Raw genomic sequence first — 12,219 nt, 5'->3', positions numbered from 1 at the left:
TCTGGTATTCGATTACTTAACAGCTGTCCTTGCTTCAGCAATGTATTATATTTTAGGTGACAGACCCGTCTCTCGTTCTTGTTTCATGCCTTATTGTTAAGTGTTTACGGAAGCCGGTAATAGTTATGGTGTGAGAGGCTCCTCCCTCAAGATAATAGAAGGACGGGTTTGGCGAGGCAAATGGACAACCAGACCTGTACATTGTTATTTATATTAGGTTTATTCAAAATAGAGAGAGTGTGTGCGCGCGTAAATGAGGAGAGAGCATTTATTAAAAACAGAACTGACAAGTCAATATTTATTTTAATATTAACATTAAAATATGCATTAAGTGAATGTAATATTTATCATTATAGTCTTAAAGCTGCAATATCTAACTTCTTGGGTGACCAACCAAATGCACATAGAAATCTGAGTTATATATCTCTAATTCCAATTGACAGCAAGTCTAAGAAGCTGGAGAGATCGAGTGCCCCCCTCGCAATGAGAATTTGAAGTTCAAGGCCGACCCCGGTACTGCAGGTAATTGATTCCAGAAAACAAGACCCTTCGATTATAGTCAATTCCAATGCTAGTTTAGCATGAATGTTCCAATTTTATGTTCAATAGTGAGCGACCTGCAAAGCATCTTACAGTATGTTTGCTAGTAGCAAGTGTGTTCATGAGTCATGAATACAGGTTTGTCACAGAGGTCTGTTAGCTAGCTAATATCAACTCCGCTTGCACCTGCATTTTATGACCCAACTTCATTTATAGTCTACATTTATGTGATAAATGTTGGCTCCTGTGAACTGTAGCTAACGTTAGCTAGCTAGCTGACGTTAATGATTGACACGTGTCAGACTCAGATATGACACTTAGCTACTAGCCTTCTCTTGCCCCAGAAACTGCTAACTACTTCATCATGGCACTAATTTAGTATTCCACCCACTGGGCATTCTATCTGACACAAACAGGACCATGACAATTAGCAAACGTCAACTAGCTAACGCTAGCTAATATATTTTGTTTAATTATGAACATTTATTCGGGTTCATAGAGCTCTGGTTGCTATTGCATAAAGATAGATAAAGATCAGCCATGTTAGTTATAACTTGTGAATGCGAATGCCTAAGCATTGAAAAAAGATTACGCCTATTCAACATGGATAATTGTTTTGTACAGTGTGTCATACATAGGCTGTGTCATGCATGATGTAATTTCATATGTAGCTATGTGGAAACAAAACTCATTATCAAAATCAGGGGTGAAAGTAAGGCGGTAGGCAAAATAAATAGTTGGGGGTAACTTACGCTGTACCGGTAAAACATGAACCTATCACAATAATTAAAAAATATTTCAAGAAAACTAGGCTATTACACCAGTATTTGTGATTACCGCATGTCAAAGGCATGAAAAATGAGCGAATGGGACTTGATAGATGGTTGGACTAGAACAGGTATTCTGAACTGGGGTTACTCCAATGGGGCTATACATTTGGGTGAGTTTTTTTTTCTCGCCTCTGAGTAGTCTCATTTCACTGCCAATAATAAAATTAGAGCATCTAGTGTTCAGAGAAATAACAACACAATGTCAAATACAGGTAGCCTAGTCAAATAATTAACATCCAATCACATTAACCGTTACACTCACGGGAATTCCGTATGTTGCCAAACATAGCTGCTGCTCATGTTGGTATCTGTACTGATGGCGCAAAGGTTATGACTGGGAGACATAGTGGAGTGGTAACGCGCGTGCAAGCAGTCGCTCCCGACGCCACTTGGGTACACTGCAGCATCCACGAAAGGCTCTTGCTGCCAAGGGAATGCCTGACAGCTTGAAAGACGTTTCGGACACTACAGTGAAAATTGTTAACTTTGTTAAAGTAAAACCCCTGAACTCTTGTGTATTTTCTGCACTATGCAATGATATGGGAAGCAACCATGTAACGATTTTACAACATACAGAAGTGCGCTGGTTATCAAGGGGCAAAGTATTGACACATTTTTTTAATTGAGAGAGGAGCTTAAAGTTTTCTTTACTGACCATCATTTTCACTTGTCTTTCGCTTGCATGATGATGAGTTTCTCACACGACTGGCCTATCTGGATGATGTTTTTTCTTGACCTAAATGATCTGAATCTAGAATTACAGGGACTCTGCAACTATATTCAATGTGCTGGACAAAATTGAGGCTATGATTAAGAAGTGTGAGCTATTCTCTGTCTGCATTAACAAGGACAACACACAGGTTTGTCCATCATTGTATGATTTTTTTTATATGCAAATGAACTCAAGCTTATGGACAATGTCAAATGTGATATAGCGAAGCACCTGAGTGAGTTGGGTGCGCAATTACGCAGGTACTTTCCCGAAACAGAGGACACAAACAACTGGATTCGTTATCCCTTTCATACCCTTCCTCCAATCCACTTACCGATATCTGAACAAGAGAGCCTAATCGATATTGCAACAAGCGGTTCTGTGAAAATGTAATCAGAAGCGACTGACAGATTTCTGGTTTGGGCTGCGCTCAGAGTATCCTGCCTTGGCAAATCGTGCTGTTAAGACACTGATGCCCTTTGCAACCACGTACCTATGTGAGAGTGGATTCTCAGCATGACAACTGAATACAGGCACAGACTGTGTGGAAAATTATTTAAGAGTGAGACACTTCAAAACAACCCAACATTGCAGAGTTATGTGCATCCTTTCAAGCGCACCCTTCTCATTAACCTGTGATGAGTTATTAACAATTGTCGATGAACAAATAAGGTTTTATACACTGCTCAAAAAAATAAAGGGAACACTAAAATAACACATCCTAGATCTGAATGAATGAAATATTCTTATTAAATACTTTTTTCTTTACATAGTTGAATGTGCTGACAACAAAATCACACAAAAATTATCAATGGAAATCAAATTTATCAACCCATGGAGGTCTGGATTTGGAGTCATACTCAAAATTAAAGTGGAAAATCACACTACAGGCTGATCCAACTTTGATGTAATGTCCTTAAAACAAGTCAAAATTAGGCTCAGTAGTGTATGTGGCCTCCACGTGCCTGTATGACCTCCTTACAACGCCTGGGCATGCTCCTGATGAGGTGGCGGATGGTCTCCTGAGGGATCTCCTCCTAGACCTGGACTAAAGCATCCGCCAACTCCTGGACAGTCTGTGGTGCAACGTGGCGTTGGTGGATGGAGCGAGACATGATGTCCCAGATGTGCTCAATTGGATTCAGGTCTGGGGAAAGGGCGGGCCAGTCCATAGCATCAATGCCTTCCTCTTGCAGGAACTGCTGACACACTCCAGCCACATGAGGTCTAGCATTGTCTTGCATTAGGAGGAACCCAGGGCCAACCGCACCAGCATATGGTCTCACAAGGGGTCTGAGGATCTCATCTCGGTACCTAATGGCAGTCAGGCTACCTCTGGCGAGCACAGTGTGTGCGGCCCCCCAAAGAAATGCCACCCCACACCATGACTGACCCACCGCCAAACCGGTCATGCTGGAGGATGTTGCAGGCAGCAGAACGTTCTCCACGGCATATCCAGACTCTGTCACGTCTGTCATGTGCTCAGTGTGAACCTGCTTTCACCTGTGAAGAGCACAGGGCACCAGTGGCGAATTTGCCAATCTTGGTGTTCTCTGGCAAATGCCAAATGTCCTGCACGGTGTTGGGCTGTAAGCACAACCCCCACCTGTGGACGTCGGGCCCTCATACTACCCTCATGGAGTCTGTTTGTGACCGTTTGAGCAGACACATGCACATTTGTAGCCTGTTGGAGGTCATTTTGCAGGGCTCTGGCAGTGCTCCTCCTGCTCCTCCTTGCACAAAGGCGGAGGTAGCGGTCCTGCTGCTGGGTTGTTGCCCTCCTACGGCCTCCTCCACATCTCCTGATGTACTGGCCTGTCTCCTGGTAGCGCCTCCATGCTCTGGACACTACGCTGACAGACACAGCAAACCTTCTTGCCACAGCTCGCATTGATGTGCCATCCTGGATGAGCTGCACTACCTGAGCCACTTGTGTGGGTTGTAGACTACGTCTCATGCTACCACTAGAGTGAAAGCACCGCCAGCATTCAAAAGTGACCAAAACATCAGCCAGGAAGCATAGGAACTGTGGTCACCACCTGCAGAACCACTCCTTTATTGGGGGTGTCTTGCTAATTGCCTATAATTTCCACCTGTTGTCTATTCCATTTGCACAAGAGCATGTGAAATGTATTGTCAATCAGTGTTGCTTCCTAAGTTGGCAGTTTGATTTCACAGAAGTGTGATTGACTTGGAGTTACATTGTGTTGTTTAAGTGTTCCCTTTATTTTTGTTGAGCAGTGTATGTAAAATGGTTAAATTAAGAGCAAAATTATAGATTATTATTATATTATTTGTACCCTGGTCCTATAAGAGCTCTTCCCACGAGCCGGGTTGTGACAACAACTCACACTCATTCTTACGTTTAATAAATGTGTCATAGTGTGTGTGTGTGTGGCAGGCTTACAATGATGGCAAAAAACAACAGTTGAGAGTGCGCTGACCCTAGTACTAGAGGGGGTATGCAGCTGGAGAGTGAATGTTTGAAGGGGTACGGGACTATAAAAAGTTTGGGAACCACTGGACTAGAACATTTTACATGTGGGCAGCATTGGACGCATAAATTCAGGCCTAATGAAAATCACCAGATGTCATTACACTTTTTGATGTTTCGTGTAACAGGTGTCTTTTTACATTCACCACTGTTTGGAGGCTGGAAATACAGTATGTTGCAAGTGGATGAATGTGCATAACAGTGGGGTAAGTCTGTGCCTAGTAAAGTAGCCCTTTGAAATGATTGTTTGACAAGCGTGTGCACAAGATCCGTCTGTATCGGGAATTTTTACTTTCACCCCTGATGGAAAGAGACTAGTAAGGAAGGTTTTGTTGACATGTAGGGCCAACATTTATGATATAGCCATTAGCCACTGATTCTAGTAGATTTTGACTAGCTATATGCCTCGTGACTTCAGAATAACTCACTCTATCAAAACCCAAAATATAACTCTGTTTTTCTTTTAATGTTTACAAACGTGTAAAATTGCATTCAAAATATGTTTAGAACTCCTATTTGGATGTTAGACTATCAGTCCTAGCATCCAGAGCCCTTTCTGCGATTTTGAGAATGGTAACATTTGTAGAGTAAATCCTCTGTTTTGAAATGTGGACTCTTTACCACTCTTACCTTAATCGTAGTTGATCCTCCAAGGTAATTTTTTAAAATAGATTATTGCCGTTATTGACATAATTGTCATCCAAGTTTTGATTTCGATATTGATCTTTATGCATTCTAAAAAATATGTCTAAAACACCTTACAAACACTCCAAAACAACTTTTATTGTATCTGAACCCATTATGTCATATTATTTGGTGTGGAGTCTTTAAGGTGTATTTTCTAAAATACATTACAGACTATGGAAACAAAATAAGCTTCTAAACAATGGAAATAAATATAGTAACATGGTAAATGCACAAACTACAATCAATGTATTAGTGATAAAGCGTCAACGTGTAAAAATTGAGGAATTACTCTCTGTTATTTGTTTAGTAATGAACACAGGTTACATTTCTAAACCTTTATCTTTACCTTACAGTTTCCCTTTGGGTAACGAAGCCAGGCTGCAGCAGTGGATGGTCAATGTCTGGAGACAGAATTGGAAACCCAACGCAACTTCTCGTCTGTGCTCCCTCCACTTCGAGGATGACTGTTTCTCTCGAGATCCAAAGAGAAAGCGCCGCCTTAACAAAACAGCTAAGCCTACCATGTTCTCCTTCCCCCAATCGTTTGCAGAAACAGTCTGTGAGAAGTGGGGTAACAGTCTGTGGGAAGTGAGGTAACAGTCTATGAGAAGTCTGTAAGAAGTGGGGTAAATCTGTGAGAAGTGGGGTAGCAGTCTGTGGAAAGTGGGGTAACAGTCTGTGGGAAGTGGGGTAACAGTCTATGAGAAGTCTGTAAGAAGTGGGGTAAGTCTGTGAGAAGTGGGGTAGCAGTCTGTGGGAAGTGGGGTAACAGTCTGTGGGAAGTTGGGTAACAGTCTGTGGGAAGTCTGTGAGAAGTGGGGTAAGTCTGTGAGAAGTGGGGTAGCAGTCTGTGGGAAGTGGGGTAGCAGTCTGTGGAAAGTGGGGTAGCAGTCTGTGGGAAGTGGGGTAACAGTCTGTGGGAAGTGGGGTAACAGTCTGTAAGAAGTGGGGTAACAGTCTGTGAGAAGTCTGTAGGAAGTGGGGTAAGTCTGTGAGAAGTGGGGTAGCAGTCTGTGGGAAGTGGGGTAACAGTTTGTGGGAAGTGGGGTAACAGTCTGTGGGAAGTGGGGTAACAGTCTGTAAGAAGTGGGGTAACAGTCTGTGATAAGTGGGGTAACAGTCTGTGAGAAGTGGGGTAACAGTCTGTGAGAAGTGGGTAAATTCAACTGCAGTGGTAAGTGGCACCACACTTACAGAACATGGATACTCTTGGGTAGAGTATGTGGGGTTGCTGCCAATCACAACCATGATGTCATGAATGACAGACCTTTGTTGTCATCGAAGTGACAGTGAACAGCAATGTTAGTGGGGTCAAACCAAATGAGAATTTATATTTTTATATTTTTTATTTAACCTTTATTTAACTAGGCAAGTCAGTTAAGAACAAATTCTTATTTTCAATGACGGCCTACCCCGGCCAAACCCTCCCCTAAACCGGATGACGCTGGGCCAATTGTGCGCCGCCCTATGGGACTCCCGATCATGGCCGGTTGTGATACAGCCCGGGATCGAACCAGGGTCTGTAGTGACGCCTCTAGCACTGAGATGCAGTGCCTTAGACCGCTGTGCCGCTCGGGAGCAGGATGTACCTGAGAAAAGTCTATTTTCACTTGACCATAGTTACACAGCTGCATTTTCTAAAGGTTATGTTGAGACTGATCACTCCAAAATTGTGGCAACGGATGTGTCATCTCCAAGAACAGTGAAGTGGAAAATGGATTCAACACAGGGTCAGCTGAAAGCATGCCATAAAAAGTTAAAGATGCAGTGGCAGAAGACCAGCCGATTGAAGAGAAAGATTTCCTCTGTCCTCTGTCACACAGGAACTGAAAGAAAAACTACTGATCTCAACCGACTGTGCCAAACAATGTACCAAGGGAAGTCCTGTCCAGGTTACAACAGAGAGAGTCTGCTAAATTCTCAGAAGAACTGAGGCAATTTGCAATGATTCCACGTTTACTACGCGAAAGCGTATGAGTATGTGCAGGTTTTAATCTTGCATTATCACACCTCCAGATGATCCATACCTGGTACAGTAGTGTCTCAGCTGATCCTGGATTTACCGAAGCTTCCTTTATTGGAGATAATAAGGAAAGAATGCAAGGTGACTCTCTGTGCTCTCATGGTGGATGAGAAGGCTAAACGCAAACAACTGGAGTTTTCAGGAGGCAAAATACAGTTGAAGTCAGAAGTTTACATACACTTAGGTTGGAGTCATTAAAACTCATTTTTCAACCACTCCACACATTTCTTGTTAACAAACTATAGTTTTGGCAAGTCGTTTAGGACATCTACTTTGTGTGTGACAAGTCATTTTTCCAACAATTGTCTACAGACAGATTATTTAACTTATAATTCTTTGTATCACAATTTCAGTGGGTCAGAAGTTGCACTAAGTTGACTGTGCCTTTAAACAGCTTGGAAAAATCTGGAAAATTATGTCATGGCTTTAGAAGCTTCTGATATGCTAATTGACATAATTGAAGGTGTAACTGTGGATGTATTTCAAGGCCTACCTTCACACTCAGTGCGTGTGAGATGAACTTACTTTGGTGCGAAAAGTGCAAATCAATCCCAGAACAACAGCAAAGGACCAAAAGTATCTATATCCAGAGTAAAACGAGTCCTATATCGACATAACCTGAAAGGCCGCTCAGCAAGGAAGAAGCCACTGCTCCAAAACCGCCATTATAAAAGCCAGACTATGATTTGCAACTGCACACGTGGACAAAGATCGTACTTTCTGGAAAAATGTTCTCTGGTCTGATGAAACAAAAATAGAACTGTTTGGCCACAATGACCATTGTTGTGTTTGGAGGAAAAAGGGGGATGCTTGCAAGGCAAAGAAAACCATCCCAACCGTGAAGCATGGTTGTGGCAGCATCATGTTGTGGGGGTGCTTTGCTGCAGGAGGGACTGGTGCACTTCACAAAATAGATGGTATCATGAGAAGGAAAATTATGTGGTTATATTGAAAAAACATCTCAAGACATCAGTCAGGAAGTTAAAGCTTGGTCGCAAACGGGTCTTCCAAATGGACAATGACCCCAAGCATACTTCCAAAGTTGTGGCAAAATGGCTTAAGGACAACAAAGCCAAGGTATTGGAGTGGCCATCACAAATCCCTGACCTCAATCCTATAGAAAATTTGTGGGCAGAACTGAAAAGGCGTGTGCGAGCAAGGAGGCCTACAAACCTGACTCAGTTACACCAGCATTGTCAGGAGGAATGGGCCAAAATTCACCCCACTTTTTATGGGAAGCTTGTGGAAGGCTACCTGAAACGTTTGACCCAAGTTAAACAATTTAAAGGCAATGCTACCAAATACTAATTGAGTGTATGTAAACTTCTGACCCACTGGGAATGTGATGAAAGAAATAAAAGCTGAAATAAATAATTCTCTCTACTATTATTCTGACATTTCACATTCTTAAAATAAAGTGGTGATCCTAACTGGCCAAAAAACAGGGAATTTTTATGAGGATTAAATGTCAGGAATTGTGAAAAACTGAGTTTCAATGTATTTGGCTAAGGTGTATGTAAACTTCCGACTTCAACTGTACCTATTGTCTGTTTTATATTCTTTAAGTGTGCACTTTCTGTGTTATTGTCTGTTAACATACTCAGTCATACTAACACCTCACTCTTGGCCTGTAGCTTGCAGTGGGCTTTAAACCAAAGCAGGCCTGGTTGTTGTCTCTGCTACTCTATAGTTGAACGTGTTTTATCTTGTGTTTAAGGGTGTTAAAAGTTTTTGTTGTTCTTGTGAATGTGGTTCCATCCTCCCCAAACTCTTAAAGCACCACCATTGTCTAGTGCTACTATTATTAAGTTGTCTTTTTCACTCACACACAAAACACACACACTCTGTCTATCAACGTAGCATGCAGCATTGGCAGAACGCCGCCGAGGAGGAAGCCCTTCAGAGAAGGACAATTTTTCCCATACTTTATTCTTCATTGGCGTGTCATTTACCGTTTTGTGTTCAGCTGAAACTTAACTGAGGTCCTCCTGTGTGTTCTGACGCCCAAAGCAAACCTGCCGCCGCTGCTGCACCTTAACCTCCAAAAAATAATGTGTCACACTCAAATTAAATCAAATCACATTTTATTAGTCACATGCGCCGAATACAACAGGTGAAATGCTTACTTAAGAGCCCCTAACCAACAATGCAGTTTAAAATAATACGGATAAGAATAAGAAATAAAAGTAACAAGTAATTAAACAGCAGCAGTAAAATAACAATAGCAAGACTAAATACAGAGGGGTAACGGTACAGGATCAATGTGTGGGGGCACCGGTTAGTTGAGGTAATATGTACATGTAGGTAGAATTATTAAAGTGACTATGCATAGATGATAACAACAGAGGGTAGCAGCGGTGTGAAAGGGGGGGGGGGGGGGGGGGCGCAATGCAAATAATCTGGGTAGCCATTTGATTAGGTGTTCAGGAGTCTTATGGCTTGGGGTAGAAGCTGTTTAGAAGCCTCTTGGACCTAGACTTGGTGCTCCGGTACCACTTGCCATGTGGAGCAGAGAGAACAGTCTATGACTAGGGTGGCTGGAGTCTTTGACAGTTTTTAGGGCCTTCTTCTGACACCACCTGGTATACAGGTCCTGGATGGCAGGAAGCTTGACCCCAGTGATGTACTGGGCCGTTCGCACTACTCTGTAGTGCCTTGCGGTTGGAGGCCGAGCAATTGCCATACCAGGCAGTGATGCTCGCTGATGCAGCTGTAGAACCTTTTGAGGATCTGAGGACCCATGCCACATCTTTTCTGTCTCCTGAGGGGGTATAGGTTTTGTTGTGCCCTCTTCACGACTGTCTTGGTGTGCTTGGACCATGTTTGTTTTTTGGTGATGTGGACACCAAGGAACTTGAAGCTCTCAAACTGCTCCACTGCAGCCCCGTTGATGAGATTGGGGGAATGCACGGTCTTCTTTTTCCTGTTGTCCACAGTCATCTCCTTTGTTTTGATCACGTTGAGGGAGAGGTTGTTGTCCTGGCACCACACGGCCAGGTCTCTGAGGCTGTCTCGTTGTTGTTGGTGATCAGGCCTACCACTGTTGTGTCATCGGACGTGCAGTCATGAGTGAACAGGGAATACAGGAGACTTTTTTATTGATCTAGTCACTGGTGCTTCCTGCTTTAATTTTTGCTTGTAAGCAGGAATCAGGAGGATAGAATTATGGTCAGATTTGCCAAATGGAGGGCGAGTGCGAGCTTTGTTTGCATCTCTGTGTGTGGAGTAAAGGTGGCCCAGAGTTTTTTTTTTTTTTCTCTGGATGCACATTTTAACATGCTGATAGAAATTTGGTAAAACGGATTTAAGTTTCCCTGCATTAAAGTCCCCCGGCTACTAGGAGCGCCGCCTCTGGGTGAGCGTTTTCTTGTTTTCTTAAGGTGGAATACAGCTCATTCAATGCTGTCTTAGTGCCAGCTTCAGTCTGCGGTGGTACGTAAACAGCTACGAAAAATACAGATGAAAACTCTCTAGGTAGATACAGCTTATCATGAGATACTCTACCTTAGGCGAGTAATAGCTTGAGACTTTCTTAGATATTGTGCACCAGCTGTTATTTACAAAAATACATAGCCCGCCACTCCTTGTCTGACCAGACGCCGGTGTTCTATCCTGCTGGTACAACATATAACCAGCCAGCTGTATGTTGATAGTGTCGTCGTTCACCCACGACTCCGTGAAGCATAAGATATTACAGTTTTTAATGTCCCATTGGTAGTTTAATCTTGCGCGTAGGTTATCTATTTTATTCTACAAAGATTGCACGTTTGCTAGCAGAATGGAAGAAGTGAGAGTTTATTCGATCACCTAAGATATCTCAGAAGGCAGCCCTTTGGCCCCTTTTTCTCCGCCTCCTCTTCATGCAAATCACCGGGACCTGGGCCTGTTCCCGAGAAAGCAGTACATCATTTGTGTCAGACTCGTTAAAGGAAAAAAAGGATTCTGCCAGTCCGTGGTAAGTAATCGCAGTCCTGATGTCCAGATGTTATTTTCAGTCATAAGAGACGGTAGAGGCAACATTATGTACAAAATAAGTTTTAAAAATTAAGTTACAATAAAACACAAATAAACAAGCAAAAAACACAATCGGTTGGGGACAAGTAAAACGTCTGCCTTCTTCTCCAGCACCATTTTAGCTGAGCTGAAGGTTAGAGCGTTGGTCCAGTATCCGAGGTGAACATCTGTCGATGTACCCTTAACCCACTGGGCACAGACGTCAACATCTATTCCACTTTGCATTCAACGTGTATTCCACATTTCTTATATTTAATTGAAGTGACGTGGAAACAATGTTGATTCAACCAGTGTCTGCCCAGTGGGTATGTCTGACCCTGTAAAAAAAACATGTCACTGCACCTATCCGGTGTTTGTGACAATTCATTTTTTATTATTACTCATGCAAACAGGGATGGATGTTTCTAATTCCTTCATTAGCCTGAGTGTGACAGCTAACATTGTTAATTGCATGCCATTTATCCAATTTCACTTGTGTGTTCCAGGCCACCTGACGCCAGAGCTCCAAAGACACTAATGCTGCTGCTGATTTTTTGCCTCTAGCAGAGAGCTACCTGGCTGACTACAGTGGAGCTTACGTCACCACGTGACGTTCCCAAACCCCAGCTGATCCAAGACTGACAAACTCACGCTCTCTATCTCATTTTGCCCGCAAGGAGGGATCCCCAGCTCAGCTCATCAAACATAATTATTTTCAGTTGTGTGAAATGTGATATTTTTATTTCACGTGTAAAATTATATCTGTTAGCAGTGAAAATTAGAGCAATTCTTGTGTGACCACTTTGCAGTCTAGACTACCATCTGTGCCTGTTAAGGTTCAGCTTCTCAGTCCCTCAAGACTGTGATGGTAAATGTCAAACTCCATCAACTGGGCCAGCAGACAGTATATAACCTGACACCACTGGAGGTCTTGATAAGA

Source organism: Oncorhynchus clarkii, chromosome 30 (assembly GCF_045791955.1).
Source record: "Oncorhynchus clarkii lewisi isolate Uvic-CL-2024 chromosome 30, UVic_Ocla_1.0, whole genome shotgun sequence".
NCBI classification, from domain to species: Eukaryota; Metazoa; Chordata; class Actinopteri; order Salmoniformes; family Salmonidae; genus Oncorhynchus; species Oncorhynchus clarkii.
This window is presented reverse-complemented; position numbering follows the sequence as displayed.